This window comes from Bactrocera dorsalis, chromosome 3, assembly GCF_023373825.1.
Source record: "Bactrocera dorsalis isolate Fly_Bdor chromosome 3, ASM2337382v1, whole genome shotgun sequence".
Taxonomy (NCBI): domain Eukaryota; kingdom Metazoa; phylum Arthropoda; class Insecta; order Diptera; family Tephritidae; genus Bactrocera; species Bactrocera dorsalis.
Window position 1 is genome coordinate 34,377,603 of NC_064305.1, and position 17,775 is coordinate 34,395,377.

Sequence of the window (17,775 nt, forward strand, 5' to 3'; positions counted from 1 at the left end):
TTTCGGTGAGTTTTCAATTCGACTCAAGAAATCAGCTACAACATTATTTTTTCCATTTAAATATTGTATTTCAAAGTTGTATTCTTGCAATTTCAATAACCATCTCTGATGGCGTTGAGAAAATTCTTTTCCTTTATATTTATTAACAAGATATTTGATCGGACGGTGATCAGTTATTATTTTAAATTTATTGCCATATATATATGGTCGAAAATATGTAATAGAGAAAATTTCTGCTAAAAATTCTTTGTCTGTAGTTGAATATTTTTGCTCATGATTATTTAGAGTTCTTGAAATATAGCATACTGGTTGGCCTTGCTGTGAAAGCACTGCTCCAATAGCATAGTCACTAGCATCAGTTGTGATACTGAATTCTTTGCCGTACTCTGGGAATTTGAGAGTTGGGTGAGATGAAATGAGTGCTTTTAAATTTTCAAAGCTTTCAATATATTGTGGATCTTTAGCGTTTATTTTATTGCCCTTTTTCAAATATTTTATCATGGGGTAAGCTATTTTAGAATAATCTTTTATGAATTTTCGATAATAGGCCGTAGCTCCTAAAAATCCTTTTAACTGTTTCTCAGTTTTTGGTATTGGTAGTTTTTGAATTGCTATAATTTTATCTGGATTAGGCTTGATGCCTTCTTTTGTAAAATGTGTCCTAGGAATGTAATTTCTCTTTGAAGAAAACTGCATTTATCTGCCTGTATTTTTAATTTATTCTCTTGCAGTTTCAAAAAAATTTTTTTTAATGAGTCTATGTGCTCTTCTAATGAAGTTGAAAAAATTAATATGTCATCTAAATATACGACACATATTTTATTTATATATTCCCTCAATATATCATTCATAAATCTCTGAAAAGTAGCTGGGGCATTTTTCAACCCGAAAGGCATTCGGACGTATTCATATAGTCCTGCCGGAGTGACAAAAGCTGTTTTCTGGATGTCCCTTTCTGCCATTAAAATCTGATGGTAATTGCCTAATTTATCTAAGATTCCATCGATATTCGGTAGAGGATACTTATCGTCTACAGTTAATTGGTTTAACCTCCTATAATCAACCACTAGCCTGAATTTTTGTATTCCTGACTTATCTATCTTTTTCGGTATTATTAGAATAGGTGAGCTATATCTACTGTGACTTTTTCTTATTATCCCTTGCTCTTCTAATTCAGAAATTTGTCTTCTTACTTCTTCTTCATGTTTTGGAGGCAATCTATAAATTCTTGAGTTTATTTGTTGATCCGTAACTGTTCTAATTTCATGAACTACTGCTTTTGCATTTGTGAGCTTGTCCCCTTCTTTATAGATAAGTTTATTGAAATGCTTTAATGATTTTTCGATTTCCTTTTTCTCATTTGATTTTAAATGATCGTGGTTGATGTTCTTTACTTCACTTATATCTAATGAATAAACTTGCTCTTGCATAGTTTTCATATAGAATGGAAGATTCACACCATTTTTCAAAATTATTGTCATTTTTTCGATATCAATGGTTTTAACGTTTTTAAAAAGGAAATCATTTTCTATTAACAAATCATATGGTTTATTAAAATCCATTAATAACCATCTCATTTTTGCGTTTTCCGGGTATTTAAATTCTTTGGGACAAGGGCTTTTTACCTTAACATTTGGCGTTTTAATTATCCCGTTTAAAGTATTTACCAAAGTGCTTTCCCTTTCAAGCACTGGTAATTTAAATTTTTCGAAACTCGATTTTTTCATTATACTTATGGTTGAACCTGGGTCGACCAAAGCATAAAATTTTTTGTCAAAAAATGTTAATATTATTATAATTTTGTTTGATGATTTCGAGGCTAATTTGTAAAAAACTCCCCGTTCGTGTTTGATCCTTGTGGATCACCTCTCCTACTCATTGTGTCCACGTCCATGGGTTCTGGTCCTCTATTTTGTACTTGTTGTCTACTATTTACTGAATTTCTTTGCTGTTGTGAATAATTATAATGATTTTGATTTGTTCGAACTTGTTCTGAATAGTTTGTACGATTTTGCCATCGAGGCTGTCTTGCTTGATTGGATTGTTGTCCATGAAGGTTTATTTGACGTTGTCCGGATTTTGGACGATACTGTTGTTCAGAAAAATTTTGATTTTGTGAACGACATTGTCCTGGATAAAAATTTTTGTTGTTAACACCATTATTTTTGGTATTAAGGATTTAGATTGCCTTCATCCAACCCAATAAATTTATAAATTTCATTCGCCATTTCCGTTAATGATGTGACCGATTGCACTGTATATGCAAATGTCCCTGATGCTAATTGTTTTATTCGCTGAATTAGCATTCCCGAAAAAATGTCTCTCATAGTGTCACCATTTTCGCTTAGTGCACTATATTCTGTTATATCATCCACGATTTCGTTTAATCTTTTACTTAATTCCGCTATACTATTTGCTTTCAGAACCGAAATTTCTTTCGTGATCATCATTTGATTTTTTGTGGATCTATAATGTTGCCTTAATTTAGTTTTACAACTTTCCCAATTTTCAGGTGGGTTTATTTGCAAAAAATTTTTTGCTGATCCACCAATTTTCAAATCATAAATAACCCTGAATACTATTTCTTCCTGTCCTACATAGTCCCTTCGTACCCTGTCAACTGCTTCAATGAAAGATGGCAATTTTTTTTACAATTCCTTCAAAGGAAGATACATATCTTAAGTCTTTTTCGACTCTTTGCCTAATTGTAAGTTGATTTATTGCTGCATTTTGTGCAGCTATCTGTGTTAAAGATGCCAAGCATCGAGTTAGCATTTCTATTTGCTCTGCCATATTTTTTATTTTTATTTTATTTTTGCAACAAAAATTATAAAACAATTGCGTTCGTTTCTATTTCTAACTTTATTGTTTTTGAATTGATTGAAACATTTAGTGAGTATAATTTCTGCGTTGACTTTTTTTTTTTTTTTACAAAGAAATTAATGACTTTAAATAAAACTACTACTTAAATTATTAGTTGAATATTATTTTACCTTGCTGTTGGTGCTGCTATTTTTGTTGTTGTTTTGTTGTTACTGTTACTGGTGTCGTTGTTGTTGTTAATGTCGTTGCTGCTGTTACTGTTACTGGTGTCGTTGTTGTTGTTAATGTTGTTGCTGTTCTTACTGTTACTGGTGTCGTTTTTGTTGTTAATGTTGTTGCTGTTTTTGGTAATGTTGTTGTTGTTGCTTTTGTTAATGTTGTTGTTGTTGCTGCTGATGTTGCTTTCGTATGGCACTTACAAATATCTCTGGTACACAATTACATATATTTTTTATAAAATTATTTTATAGTTCACTTTTTTTTGTTTTACTTCAACAAATTATGCGAAATTGTATATGCTTTATATAAATATGACGCCTTAAAAAATTAGTTTTTCTTTTATTTTTATTTTTTTTTTTGCAACTTTCATTTATTTAGCAAAGTTTATTAATAATTTATTAACAATTTATTTATTTAGCGTATTTTATATAGTTTAATTTACTTCAGAATATTTCATTTATTTAGTATAAGTTCGAGAATAAATTTTGCTTTCAACGCACTAAAATTGTTACGATGTATTTTATAGTAGAAAAATGGGGAACACCGAATTACCGACTGCGCCGATATTATATATCTTTGGTTTGAATAAAAACTCCGGTACTTCCGTACTGTGCGGCTTGCCGTTCAGTTTATTATTAATTATCTTATCTTTATATATATAAATCTTCTGACCGTGTGTTTGCCTTGGGATTGCTCCTAAACGGATGGACCGATTTTGATGAAATTTTGTGTGTACGTTCAAGGAGATTCGGGAATGGTTTATATTTACAATTTGGTCCATTGGAAAATGTTTTTTAAATTATTTTCATTTAATCAATTTTTAAATTTGAAATGTTTGACCGATAGATGGCGCTCCCATCGCAGTATCCAATATTCAAAAACTTTACGTGCGTTTCACACAAAGAGGTCAATTGCAGATTGAAATTTGTTACGAAGCCACGAAGAGGTCGCCCTAATATCGTTCTTTATAAAAATCTTATTTGCTAAATTTACTTGAAGCCGTTGTGCTGACTTGACATTCCTCAGCATCAACGACCCGGCATATCTTAAATAAACATATCAAATAAAAACAGTGGTATTTGATTTCATTTTTATGGAATTTAAAATATGATTGCTTGCTTATGCATATTATATATTTATGCATGTTAATAAGCATGTATGTAGTTGAATCTGAAGATTCAACTTACATTTTATAGGAATAAAAAATACTTAGAAAATACTTGTCTTTTTTTTTGACAGTGGTGGAGTCGTTTGACGACGCAACTCGCGCGAGACGGGTGTTGCAACCCAAAATCTTGGTGATCGAATTGCATGGGTACAGCGATCCCCGATGCGTGTAATATACAGTATGATGATTGTGTCGAACGAATTGTTAGCGTGGGTGTCGACGCAGCGCAGTGTGTAAGCGTGATGTTGTGCAGACGGATTGTTTAGAACGAATTGAGCCTGCCTTCCCGTTGTCCATCCTTTTTGTTGACAGGGTTGGTGTATAAAAGGGTTTAGTTGTGTTGTAATCATCATCCGTGGTGAATTGCACAGGCGCATTAGGATGCGCCAGTTTTACCGGGTAGATTGGTGGATGCTTAACTCATTTAAACAATGCGATTAATTACCCTGAACCACAGACAAAACCAAGGTGTAGTAAATGTCAACGTACGACACATAAAACAGACGAGTGTCCCGAAAAGAAAAACGTGAAAGTAAATAAAATATGAAATAATACTTCTAAAGCTCATGAAGCTAATGAAAAAAATGTACGTAAAGAAAGTGGTAATGAGGGTATAGTAAAAATAATTTGTGTAAATGGACACGATACAAATGCTTTTGTCGATCCGGGTAGCACTCGCACCCTTGTGCGCAAAATATTCGCTAAGAAAATTGGTAACTTGAAAAATTGACGACCCTATATGGTGGGGGGGGAGAATACGTCTCCACCCATAAAATAAATACAATGCTAAAAATTGATGATAATAAACTCGAAGTAGACATGGTGGTAGTCAATTATGACCTTATTTCCGAAAATGTACTTCTCGGCAAAGATGTACTATGTGTTACAAATACGCGGTTCATAATCGAAAGCGGTGAATGTCGTGTTGAATAAATACGTCAAATTAATTGCATTGAAGTTTTGAATAAAACCGAAAACGAATATTTTAAAAATATAATGTATAAACCCGTTAACAATCTCGAAAATATTGTACGTCGTTAAGGTAGTCGCTTACAGCATGTCGATGCTTAAAGTCGAGCGCCTGATCAACCTGCAAACGAAGTTGATCCAGCTGGTTTTGTCCTTACAGTAGCCAGTAATGACAACGACTGGCTTCTCACGATACAACTCCAAGATGAAAAATTACTCGAAATTATTAACGTCTTAAAGGGTAACGTAACATCACCAAATGGTTCAACTCTAAAGGCTGAGTACCAGCTGCGCAATCATCGTTTATATCGCAAAGAGCCCGATACAGCGCTAGAAACGACGCATTCATCTGGATCATATGGGTCTATTTATACGCAGCAAGCAGGGAAATTCCTATGTATTAGCCATTTCTGACGCTTTCAGCAAATTTGTAATAGTTAAAGCCGTACGTGATACAAAAACTCGTCACGTTCTAAAACCGCTAAATGAAATGTCATCGTATATTTGACCTACCATCCCAAATAATAACTGATAGAAGTACATCTTTTACGTCGAAAGCTTTTGAAGACTTTTGCAGTAACCTTAACATTTAACACACGAAAGTTGCCGTACGTACTCCACGCGCTAATGGTCAAGTAGAGCGTGCGAACCAAAAAATTCTAACATTCCTCAGAACAACAACTGAAAATCCGAAAGATTGGGATCTTAAATTGAAAGATCTCCAATGGACCATGAACGTTGGTTTCAGTCCAAATGAACTTGTTTTCGACTTTCCGTTACGAGATATAGTCACCAATCAATTACTAGCAGCCGTACATGATGATATTGACGACGACCATTCTACAATGTCCTCTGAAGAAAAAACGTAAGCAAGCCGTTGTAAACATTTCCAATGAACGTGAAAAATTGAAACAAAGATTCGATAAACGTCACCAAAATCACAAAACATATGTTGAAAACGATTTGGTAGTCATCGAAAACGAACCAGCTTTTACAGGTGAATCTAGAAAACTTGAGCCAAAGTTTCGAGGGCCATACGTTGTTCGAAAAGTTCTAGGTAACGATCGCTACTTGTTGAAAGATATCCCAGGGTACCAAATAACCAACAAGAAATTTTGTTCCGTTTATGCATCAGACAAAATAAAACCTTGGTGTAGAAATTGTCCTGAGTTAGAAACCGACGACGAAATCGATGACGAAATCGAGGACGATTTAGGTCAGGAAGGGCCGAGTTGTCACGTCACAAAAATGCGCCTCTGAGCGTATTTACCACAAAATACGCCTCTGATTTGATTGTGACAGAAGATACGACTCGGTGTGAGTTGTTGAAGAGAAGTCGTAGAGTAACAACCATCGAAGACGGGTCGACTGCCGAAAAATTACATTCATTTATATTTGTATTTCTTTATTAATTGTTTCTTTTTAAATAAATTTAATTTGTGTTATCATAAACGTATCGTTTGTACTGCTCATGTGTATCGTGTCAACATTCAAAAGGAATCGTATCTTTACGCTTAAATGTGCAAGTGTCAATATTCAGAAGTAGGATGACACATAAAATAAATCCTTTTCAGGGTATAATTATTAGATATAACTTACTCGATCAAACCCCCAAACCAAAAGACCACAAAACATGACACTTACGCGGAGTATACACGATAAAAAACCTTTCTATTTAGAGCACGAAAACTCAAAAGATATACATATCTATATCTATAAATATCTTATACTTACATCTTACATATATATAATAACCATTTTCGTTGTCACGGCATCACGCGTGAATGGCTGAACCGATTTGGCTGATTTTTTTGAAGTTATTCTGGTTGCGCAACCTTCCATATAAAAGTAACGCAAAGTTGCGCAACCTCGCTCCATCCAAATGAATGTAACGCAACCTTGTCTGCGAAGATGTGCGAACAGCAAGCGAAGCGGTGACGATCGGCGATCGTTTGTTCGTTTCTTTCGGCACAGCTCGGCCGACACAACAACACAATACAAAGTTGCCATGCTTATGCTGTTGTTGTTTTTGTAGAACAATGTTTCAATTTTTGGTTGGTGACATATTCACATGTGTGCGCATATGTATGTTTGTATGCTTGTGCATTATTGAAGTTATAGTTCTTTTTCTTTCGTTTGCCTTTATGCGAATTCTCAACTATTTTGTGTGACTTTTAATTGAAATACTCTGCGTTGGCCTTTCAGAATCACACAGAATTATTTCTGTGGTTTTTGAAATCGACCCACGAGGACGAGGTATATCGTTTTATCTGGGAGCGTGAGATTTAAGAAAATCGCTCGCTTACAAGGGATAAAACGACTTCTGAGTGGCGATTTTAATGAATAAATTCACAGAATCATTTCTGTGCTTTTGGAAATCAATACTAATAAATATTTTTTTCTTACTAATAGAAAATAAATTTATCACAGCAATATACATAAACATATACATAATATTGCTGTGATAAATTTAATTTCTATTAGTAAGCAAAAAATTAATAATAAATTTATTAAGACTATACTTCTCAGGGCATCATAAAAATGTTATGTATATGTATATTGCTGTGATAAATTTATTGCGAAAGCAAATGTTCTACAAAGTATGTATATTTCTATACTTAAACAAAATTATTAGAATCATCGTATGTTTCTTGCATTCATAACCAGATCATACTTAAGTCAGCGCAACCTAATTGTCAATGGTGGTGTTGGTGGTAAGCGCTTGGAAGGTCAAGATGTTAACACAGGTCCCAGGTTCGAATCCCGACAGAATACATTTTTAATTTTTTGCTTTTAACATCGTATACTATAAAAATAAATATTTTTCTTTATTTTAATTTCTATTAGTAAGAAAAATATTTATTTGTATAGTATACGATGTTAAAAGGCATACATCTTCTATCCTATCTTGTGTATCTGCACATGCTCATATGAGTGTTTTTTTTTTTTTTTTTTTTATGGATACGCCAAAGGTGGGTGTAAATCTTCAAAAGATATTGTTGGCCCGTACCAACAATTATGCCCGATTCGCATACAGCGCATACGTGCTAAAGCACCCCCTTGCCCACAGACCTGTGTTTCCCTACGGAACTACGTATAGGCTTTCCTTCGCAGGGCAGGTATTGTTTAAATATATAACATCTCTTTTATATATAGCTCCTTATTTTGTCAAACGTTTGCAGCTTCTCGGGACTGCACTCTCGGTCTTACCGTGATTTCCTCTTCACGCAGCCTTTGCATAATATATGCTATTATCCCACATACCATATCCCATGCTAGGTGGGATGTTAGCATAAATTTTACCACATCCCTTGAGCGTATGGGTAAGGGCTTTCCTACTTTATCTGAAAGTATTTTCCTTTCCTTTTGGAAGCGAACACATTCCACCAGTATGTGATCTGCCGTTTCAATGTCATTTTCACAGTGCATGCAGAGTGGTGATTGAACATGCTTATATTTGTACAGATAGCTTCTGAAGCAGCCGTGGCCAGATAGAAATTGTGTGAGGTAGTAGTTCACCTCCCCATGATCTCGCGTAACCCATTCTCTAATATTGGGTATCAGAGAGTGGGTCCACCTTCCTTTCGTTGAAGTATTCCATCTCTCCTGCCATTTTCGGAGGCATTTTTCGTTGATTTCTTCCATTTCTTGCTTATATTGGCTAGGTGGCGTGCTAGCCCTCATGGCTCGAACTAATGAGCAGCGCTCTGCTGCTATATCTATGGGGAGTCTTCCAGATATAATATGGATTGCATCATCCGACACTGTTCTGAATGCACAGCAAGTTCTCAACGACGCCAGTCTGTGAACCGAAGCAATTCCTCTCATATATGAGCTATGTTTAATAGCAGATATCCAAATTGGCGCCGCGTAAAGAATGATGGAGCTACTGACACTTGTCAGCAGCTTCCTGACTAGTTGTCTGGGGCCTCGCATATTGGGCATTATTCTTGACATTGCCGACACGGACCTCGCCGCTTTGGTGTGTGTGGCCATTAAGTGCTGCTTAAACGAAAGTCTTTGATCTAGGGTTACTCCAAGATATTTTAAATGTGGACTTGACTTTATTGTATGCCCATCAACACATATTTCGATTGTTTCCATCTTTTTTCGACACTCATCAAAACAACCTCCGTTTTGTGAGCTGCTAGTTGTAAGCCAGTGTTATCGAGCCATCTTTTAATATTACTGATGCTTTCGTTGCACTTGTTCCTCGCTTCATCCAGAGTTTTCGCCACTACTACGACCGCAATGTCGTCCGCATAACCTACTATGTTCACCGCATCTGGAATCGCGACTCTCAGAACCCCATTGTACATCACGTTCCAGAGTACAGGGCCGAGAACTGACCCTTGCGGAACACCGCCCGTAACTTTGTATGTTTCTTGTCCACATTCTGTATCGTATACTAATACTCTGTTGTCAAAGTAGCTGGCCACAATTCGTATAAGGTAGTCCGGAACCTTTAGATCTGTCAGGGCTCTAATGATTAGAGTCCAGTTCGCTGAGTTGAAGGCATTTTTGATATCCAGGGTAATCACAACACAGTATTTTTTGTCACCCCAGCGCCATCTACTCCCTTCCAATGCTTTTCCCGCAATTTTGGTAACCGCATTTATCGCATCCACTGTGCTTCGTCCCTTCCTGAAACCGAATTGCATTGTATTCAACCCATCGTCTCCTTCCGTATATTTCTCGAGTCGCTTGCAGATAATTGTCTCGAAAACTTTTCCAGCTGTATCAAGCATACATAAGGGCCGGTATGACGAGGGTTCTTCTGGAGGTTTATTACCTTTGGGAAGAATAACGAGGCGTTGATGCTTCCAACATTTGGGGAAGATCCCTTCCTTCAAGCAGCTTGTGTATGTGTGTTGGAACAGTGTTGGCTTCCTTTGGATGATACGCTTAGTTACGAAATTGAGTATTCCGTCCAGGCCGGGTGCTTTGCCTATCTTAATTCTTTTCACCGCATGTAGTATTTCTTCGTGAGACACTTCAGCGATTTCGTCCGGGTAAATTTGAAGAATTGGCACTTGCATGGGTTCGCATCTCGGAAATAAACTACGGACTATCTTACGTAGGATTGCGGGAGATATAGGCGGGCTTCTTGATCTACCTATTTTCTTCATTACTATTCGGTAGGCTTTTCCGCAAGGGTCGTTATCTACCTCTGCGATAAGCTGGTTAAAAGCGTTTCTTTTGCTTTTGGCTATAGCCTTATGGAGTTCTTTCCTCACTGTGTGTATCAGAGAACTGCAAAAATCACTATTTTCTTGATTTACTCATACGCGAACTTTTTCATTCAACCTAACTCACTGAAAAAACCAGAGTGATGAGTAAAAATCAACTAATTTTGCCGTACACATCATTCCGAGGATCTTGAGTCTTCGGTTCAAAATTTCTCACTCAATTCAACTCACTGAACAAAAGTCAGCGTTCAAAAAAATGAGCATGTGTTGACGAAAGCCTCATTCGGTTCAATTTGAGTTGATTGATTATGAGTAAACTATTAGCGACAAGACGACACGATGTGAGCGTGCATGTACAGTAGGGGTATGCGAATCCAGTTCGATTCGAGTCGAATCGAATCCTTAGATTCAACTATTCGAACTATTCGAATTATTCGAACTATTCGAATAATGCGAATATACGGGTCGAATCTCGGATCGAATAAAGAAGTAAAATCTTAAATTTCTTGTCCAATGCAATATAAATAAAACTATTATTTAATTCAAATTGATTTAGACATTTATTAACAACGTTTTGAACAATATAATTAATCATAAACTCATAAACGAAAAAAAATCAAAAAAAAAAAAAATCGAATAGTTCGAGTAATTCGAATAGTTCGAGTAGTTCGAATAGTTCGAGTAATTCGAATAGTTCGAGTAATTCGAATAGTTCGAATAATTCGAATAATGCGAATATTCGAGTCGAATCTCGAATCGAATAATTCGGTTCGATTCGCGTCGAATAATTCGAAATTTCGAATATTCGCATGCCCCTAATGTACAGTAACAATTTCTATGCAAGCTCCATGCGTTCCACGAACTGCAGCTTGTTGTTGTAGCTTGTTTTTGTTTTCGTTCTTCTCACGTTTCATCTGTGCGGAAAAAGTGCCGCTTGCTGCGCGCATGAGTAAAATCATACGAGTTGATTTTTGCGAGTTGAGTGTTGTTCTTGTTCAAAACAATGATTGTTGAACCGAATGAGCAAGCGTCCGAAATCATTATATTGAACACGAGCCGAACAAACTCGGAGTGAAACAAAAAATCGCACACACCCGAGTGAATTTAAAATCAACAACGAAAATGTGAGCGCATGCATGTTGGATCGGCTGATCCGAACAGTGTGATTATTCGGCTGTTGAGTGCGTACGAATGTTTTTCATTCAGCCGATGCCGTTCTCTGGTGTGCACTCTTAGCAGCGTTGCATTTTCCACTGCCGTTTATTTCCGCGAAAAGTATGAGTGTTGCCGTTACTGAAGGTTGACAGCGGTGGCGCGGATTACATACCTGTAGAAGTATGCATGAGGTACATTTTAGTCTGCGTAGCAGCCGCCAAGATACAAACTATAAATTTGCATAAAATACAATTAAAATATTATAACATATCACCGTAAATTATGTAGTAATTTTGCACCTAGAAGAAAGTGCGTTTGTTGTTGATTTTTCATAGTGTTAAATTTCTTCTAGCGTGGTTTTCGAACAAACATTTTTCAACTTGAATCCAAATTCCAGAAAAATAAATGGGAAACAAGAATTCAATCTGAAAGTTGCTATTGTGATTTGCTCTGGAGGGTGTCAAAATTATGACTTTGCTTTTCGGAGCTGCTAATTAACTATCATAGAGATATAAGGACTAGTACTATATAATAGTTTTGGACTTATCTATCCTACATGTGACCTATTAGTCTTCTTACTAGCCACTTAGTTGATTAAATTTAATACCTGTCCTCTAAGGTAGAGCTTGCTATGTATAGATGGGCCATCCCAAAAAGATATCAATAAAGAATCTGCTAAGCAACATATGTTGTATGTCTAAGGAGTACGCAAGGGAATTATGACTTCCCAAATCGCTAAGCGGGAAAGTTTTATGTGTATATCCCTTTGTTTTAATTTTCCATATTAGTGGTGGAAAAAAATCAACTGACTTGTTATGTTTCTCTTTAGTGCTAAATAGTCATAAACTGTAAGAAAATTAAAAATAAAATAATCATTATAGGTTTTACAGCCCCCCAAAAATTGTACGATATATCGTACAAAGTTCACAAAAGGAGTAAACATCTTTTTATATCTGCTTATGTCATTTATTCATATTTTTGAAATAAAAACACAGTTAACAACGCAAACCTTAAAATATTTTTAATATTTTACTTAAAAAGGCTTATAAATTATTATAAACTTTATTAAAAGATTTATTAAATTACTTATATAAAGAATACTAAATTAAGGGAGGTACAATACTATTAGCGATGTATGTAAGTTTGTGGAAAAAATATATATACATATATATGTATCGTAAGAATATTAGTTTAAACTTTTATGATAATTTAAGAAACAGTTGTTTTCTTTTGAAATGCACAAATGAATCTTACACTTAGTGCATATAAAATATGTACGTCTACGACATCCTATGTTCTTGCACCTCGTTTGACTTGTTTTGCCGTCATAAGCAGGAAAACGTCGGATATATATAGACATTGGTCGGATTACTATAGACATTGGACGCCCTCTTTTGCGAATAGTTGCCGCTTTCTCAAATAAAACAAGCCTGTTTGCAACTTTCATCCTAGAATCATGCAGCTTCATTATGTCCTTTGTGGGAATATTATGTCTATTGCAATCCTTTTTGTATAAAATCCAAGATGATACCAATGCGAAATCAATGAAGTACGAAGTGATGCGAAGTGTCCATTTAGAAGATTTCAAAAAAATTCTATAGGAATTTATTAACTGGTTCAGCAAATCGACCCCACCCATCGATTCGTTATATTCCTTCACAATTTTCGGTCTTTTTACTTCTATTGTTTCTTTGGTCTTTTTACAAAATCGTTTAGCAACATCTTGTTCCCCAATCGCTACAAAGTTAGAGGCTAAGTAAATAGGCTTATTATCCAGCCATTTTACAATGCAAATTTTTCCATCCGTGCTTACCAAACAGTCAGACGATCCTCTTCCTTGCTTCAGAAGATCTTTATCAGATACAAATGTAGTCCGACCAAATCTGTTAACCCGAGCTGTTCCTGCCGCATTTATATTCCTTTGCGATAATATTTCCAGTAAGTTATAGGAATTGAAAAAATTGTCGAAATACAGATTATGCCCAGATTTAGTCAACCTTTTACATAAATGAAGAACTATTGCGGAAGAAAAGCCTACCGTGCGGACTAAATTCTCGTCGAGGTTAGTATTTTTGCCTTGATATAACTCGAATTCATATGAAAAACCTGACTTTCCACACAGGACCTAATTTTTAATACCCCAGGAATTGGGTTTACCCTTTTGGTATATTTTGCAAGACAATTTTCCTTTAAATGGAATAATTTGTTCATCAATACATACATCTTCTTCCACAGGTTCCTCTTGGCAGCGTTTTCTTATTGTTTCAATTAAAGGACGAATTTTGAAAAATTTGTCATTGCAATTAGGAGGAATCAACAGATTGTCAATGAAATATAGGTTTAGACGTAACTGTCTGAAGCGTTTTAACGACATTGTGTTCTTAAAAAGCTCTATCGAAAGTGTAGGATCCCAAAATGTTGTCATCCTACCAAGCCGCATGCAACCCATGGCTATTTGTAATCCAATTAACATTTTCATTTCCCAACTTTGAGCTGGTTTGAAACCCGATATTTTATTTTGGACAGCGTATAAATTTGTATAGAATGTCGTTTTCTCAAAAAGTTCGTCAGGGAAAAATTGTTCAAAGTATTGGTAGGGCTCCAAAATATTTAATACTTGTTGAAAATTTGGTTCAAAATGCCAGACCCATTAAATTTCCTTCGTTTCCATTTAATTTCCGCTTTTGAGGTTAATACCAAAATTCTCAGATAATCTGTCTCCTTCCAGCTCTAAACCCTCATCAATAACAATGTCATCAAAATTTTGTACGTTCAGTAAGCTCACGTTGTCTAATAAAACTGAGGAACTATTATGTATTATCTCATCAATAATTATTTCATCATCTGGATGAAGTTCCCCCATCAACTCTTCATTATTTGCTTCGCATGCTTCATGGTCATCCTCCAAATCAGAAACATTTGGATCGATTTCATCCAAAATTTCCAAAATCTCTTCCTCTGTAAAAGGCTTCATTTTACAAAATATGCTATGCATATACTTGTGCCTCCAATCTCTGAATGATTAAAAATTTGTGTCATAGGTAAAATTTCACATTAACAAGAGCGATTGCTTGTCATATTCCTCAGAAAAATTCGCGTTTAAAATTGAGTTGAACATAACGATGCAATTGCTGCTAAGTCACAACCGTTCGTGACTTTTGTGCGATTTATCGACCAAATAAATTATGTGCGATATGTTGTACATTTGAGTTGCCTAACTTCGTACGATATATCGTCCACGTCTTTTGAGCAAGCATCTATTTTATTTATGTGGATAATTTTTAATTACTATATTTTCTTAATGATACAATATATATTACTTTAACAAACCTGCCTTAAATTTCATCATACTTTTTCAGGAAAAATTAAAAAAAATAGATTTTTGATTGTAACGGGTGATTTTTTTGAGGTTAGGATTTTCATGCATTAGTATTTGACAGATCACGTGGGATTTCAGACATGGTGTCAAAGAGAAAGATGCTCAGTATGCTTTGACATTTCATCATGAATAGACTTACTAACGAGCAACGCTTGCAAATCATTGAATTTTATTACCAAAATCAGTGTTCGGTTCGAAATGTGTTTATCGACAAATTTTGTTCAGCGATGAGGCTCATTTCTGGTTGAATGGCTACGTAAATAAGCAAAATTGCCGCATTTGGGGTGAAGAGCAACCAGAAGCCGTTCAAGAACTGCCCATGCATCCCGAAAAATGCACTGTTTGGTGTGGTTTGTACGCTGGTGGAATCATTGGACCGTATTTTTTCAAAGATGCTGTTGGACGCAACGTTACGGTGAATGGCGATCGCTATCGTTCGATGCTAACAAACTTTTTGTTGCCAAAAATGGAAGAACTGAACTTGGTTGACATGTGGTTTCAACAAGATGGCGCTACATGCCACACAGCTCGCGATTCTATGGCCATTTTGAGGGAAAACTTCGGACAACAATTCATCTCAAGAAATGGACCCGTAAGTTGGCCACCAAGATCATGCGATTTAACGCCTTTAGACTATTTTTTGTGGGGCTACGTCAAGTCTAAAGTCTACAGAAATAAGCCAGCAACTATTCCAGCTTTGGAAGACAACATTTCCGAAGAAATTCGGGCTATTCCGGCCGAAATGCTCGAAAAAGTTGCCCAAAATTGGACTTTCCGAATGGACCACCTAAGACGCAGCCGCGGTCAACATTTAAATGAAATTATCTTCAAAAAGTAAATGTCATGAACCAATCTAACGTTTCAAATAAAGAACCGATGAGATTTTGCAAATTTTATGCGTTTTTTTTTAAAAAAAAGTTATCAAGCTCTTAAAAAATCACCCTTTACTTTAAAGAAAATGAAAATTTACCAAAGGGAGCTTGCGACGAATTTATTTTCCTTAAACATTTTATATGAAGGCAATAAAATTTTGTATTTCCTTAGGTAGCGAATAGTTCAAAAAAACATAAGTTGACTTTTCTTCACAAAAAAAGTGCTCAACTTCCCCAAAAAAAAATTTATAAACTAGCGAAAAAATTTGTACGATATATCATACAAAGTTACGCAAAAGGATATAGAGAAAATATCACGCATTGAAAACTTTTCAATCTTATTTATTCTGTATTTTATATTTCTACTCCATTACAATACTTCTTTGACACGCTGTATATGAAATATAACTTTTTGGCAACCGTGCGCCGCGAAGCATAATAAACCAATTAGTCATGATTTGAGCTTTTGCTGCAGCCACATTTTTTATCGTTGTTTGTTATTTCTTTTGTGTGAGCACAACTTATGCCCACTGTAAGTGTGAGTGTGCTTGAATTGTTTGCATTACGAGCAGCGAATACATTGCGTAGCGAGAAAAGCGACGAAAACCACAAGCCTTAAAACGGAAACGCATTAAAAAGTAGATAGTAGTCACATATGCATACGTTATATACAAATATGGATTTGGTTTTAAGTATATACTTGTAGTTGTATATCTGAATGAAAATAAGCCCTCATAAATTTGTATTATTTATTTACGTTAGATATTACTTGGTTGGGCGGAGCAATGCTTGAGGCGCAGGGAAAAAAGTTGCATTTTTTACTCGGAGTTATGTTAAGTAAAAATATGATGTACTACCCCTAACATTTGTGAATATATACAGATGAAATAAAAAAGGCTAATGCAGTAGTAGTGCTCATAAACGAGAGCTTTGCTTTTGCTTTGCGTTTTCATGCAGTTCGCTTGGTTTCCGCATTTGCAGTTATGTACTTGTGTATAATACATACATATACTTTTTTACGAAAGATGTGAATTTTCGATATGTGTACTATCTTCATGTTGCTACTTTAACTTTTATTTTGGTCTCAAATCTCTTAATTCTTTACGAATGCCTCATTCTCACTGAAGTATTTAACAATTTTTGAGCACTTACAGATGAAACTGAGCTATGTAAACTGTCAAAATGGCGACTAAAATTTTCATAAATGGAGAACAAGCCAATAAGAGGTGGTATCAAATTTTGTTGCAAAATAAATTGGCAAAATTCTAAACTTCAAACTTGAGAACTCGAACTTATTGCACAGTCTAAGTCCGGAGGGCTTCTTAACCTACAGCGTAGGTGCTGATACAGCAAAGGTGTGTTAGAATCCGTAGAACTGAAGTGTTGCAGGTATGTGAGCAAATCAAAAGCCGTCCGTTTGGAAATGCAGATTCTTAAAGTTTGATAGTAACTGTCGCGACCATACACTGTCTGCGTAAATGTAAAATGACAAAAAGCGCCATGGTTGGTAAGTTCTTTAGTGCACCACACATGCTGATGAACGCGGCTCGTTGAACGCTCTCGAGCTTACTTGCAAGAGTGGTGTTCGCTAAGGCCCTTTACCGTACAAAGACCATTGGCTATGGTTTCGCAGCGCGTCCAAGAGTATTTAAATTTTAATTTACATTTTTTTGACAATAAATTTTCCCCTCTGTGATTAATATTCGAGCTGCACCAAATTGAGTTTCGTAAATTGGTGTCGGAACCAATGTTTAAGCCGATTGCTTTTCACAACGCCTCAGCCTTGGTCTTCCTCAGCAATAAGAGGGGTGGTCCACCTCATAGTCCGATGGCATATAAACTTACTTAACTTTAGTTCATTTTGCACCACTATACCCTAATAGTTGGATTCTGACCTGCTTTGAAGTGGGTTTTTCGGCTTTGACTCAACTTTGCCACTATATTCGGCCGACTGATCGTCTGTTTCTGGGTCGCAAGTATAGACCCAAGACTCATCGCTAG

The 17,775-nt window shown here is 35.7% G+C and overlaps 1 pseudogene; it reads left to right on the plus strand.

The window, feature by feature from the left end:
- The first annotated feature begins 7,381 nt into the window (after positions 1-7,381).
- LOC125777907 (small nucleolar RNA U3) lies at positions 7,382-7,511 on the plus strand (annotated as a pseudogene).
- The last annotated feature ends 10,264 nt before the right edge of the window (positions 7,512-17,775 follow it).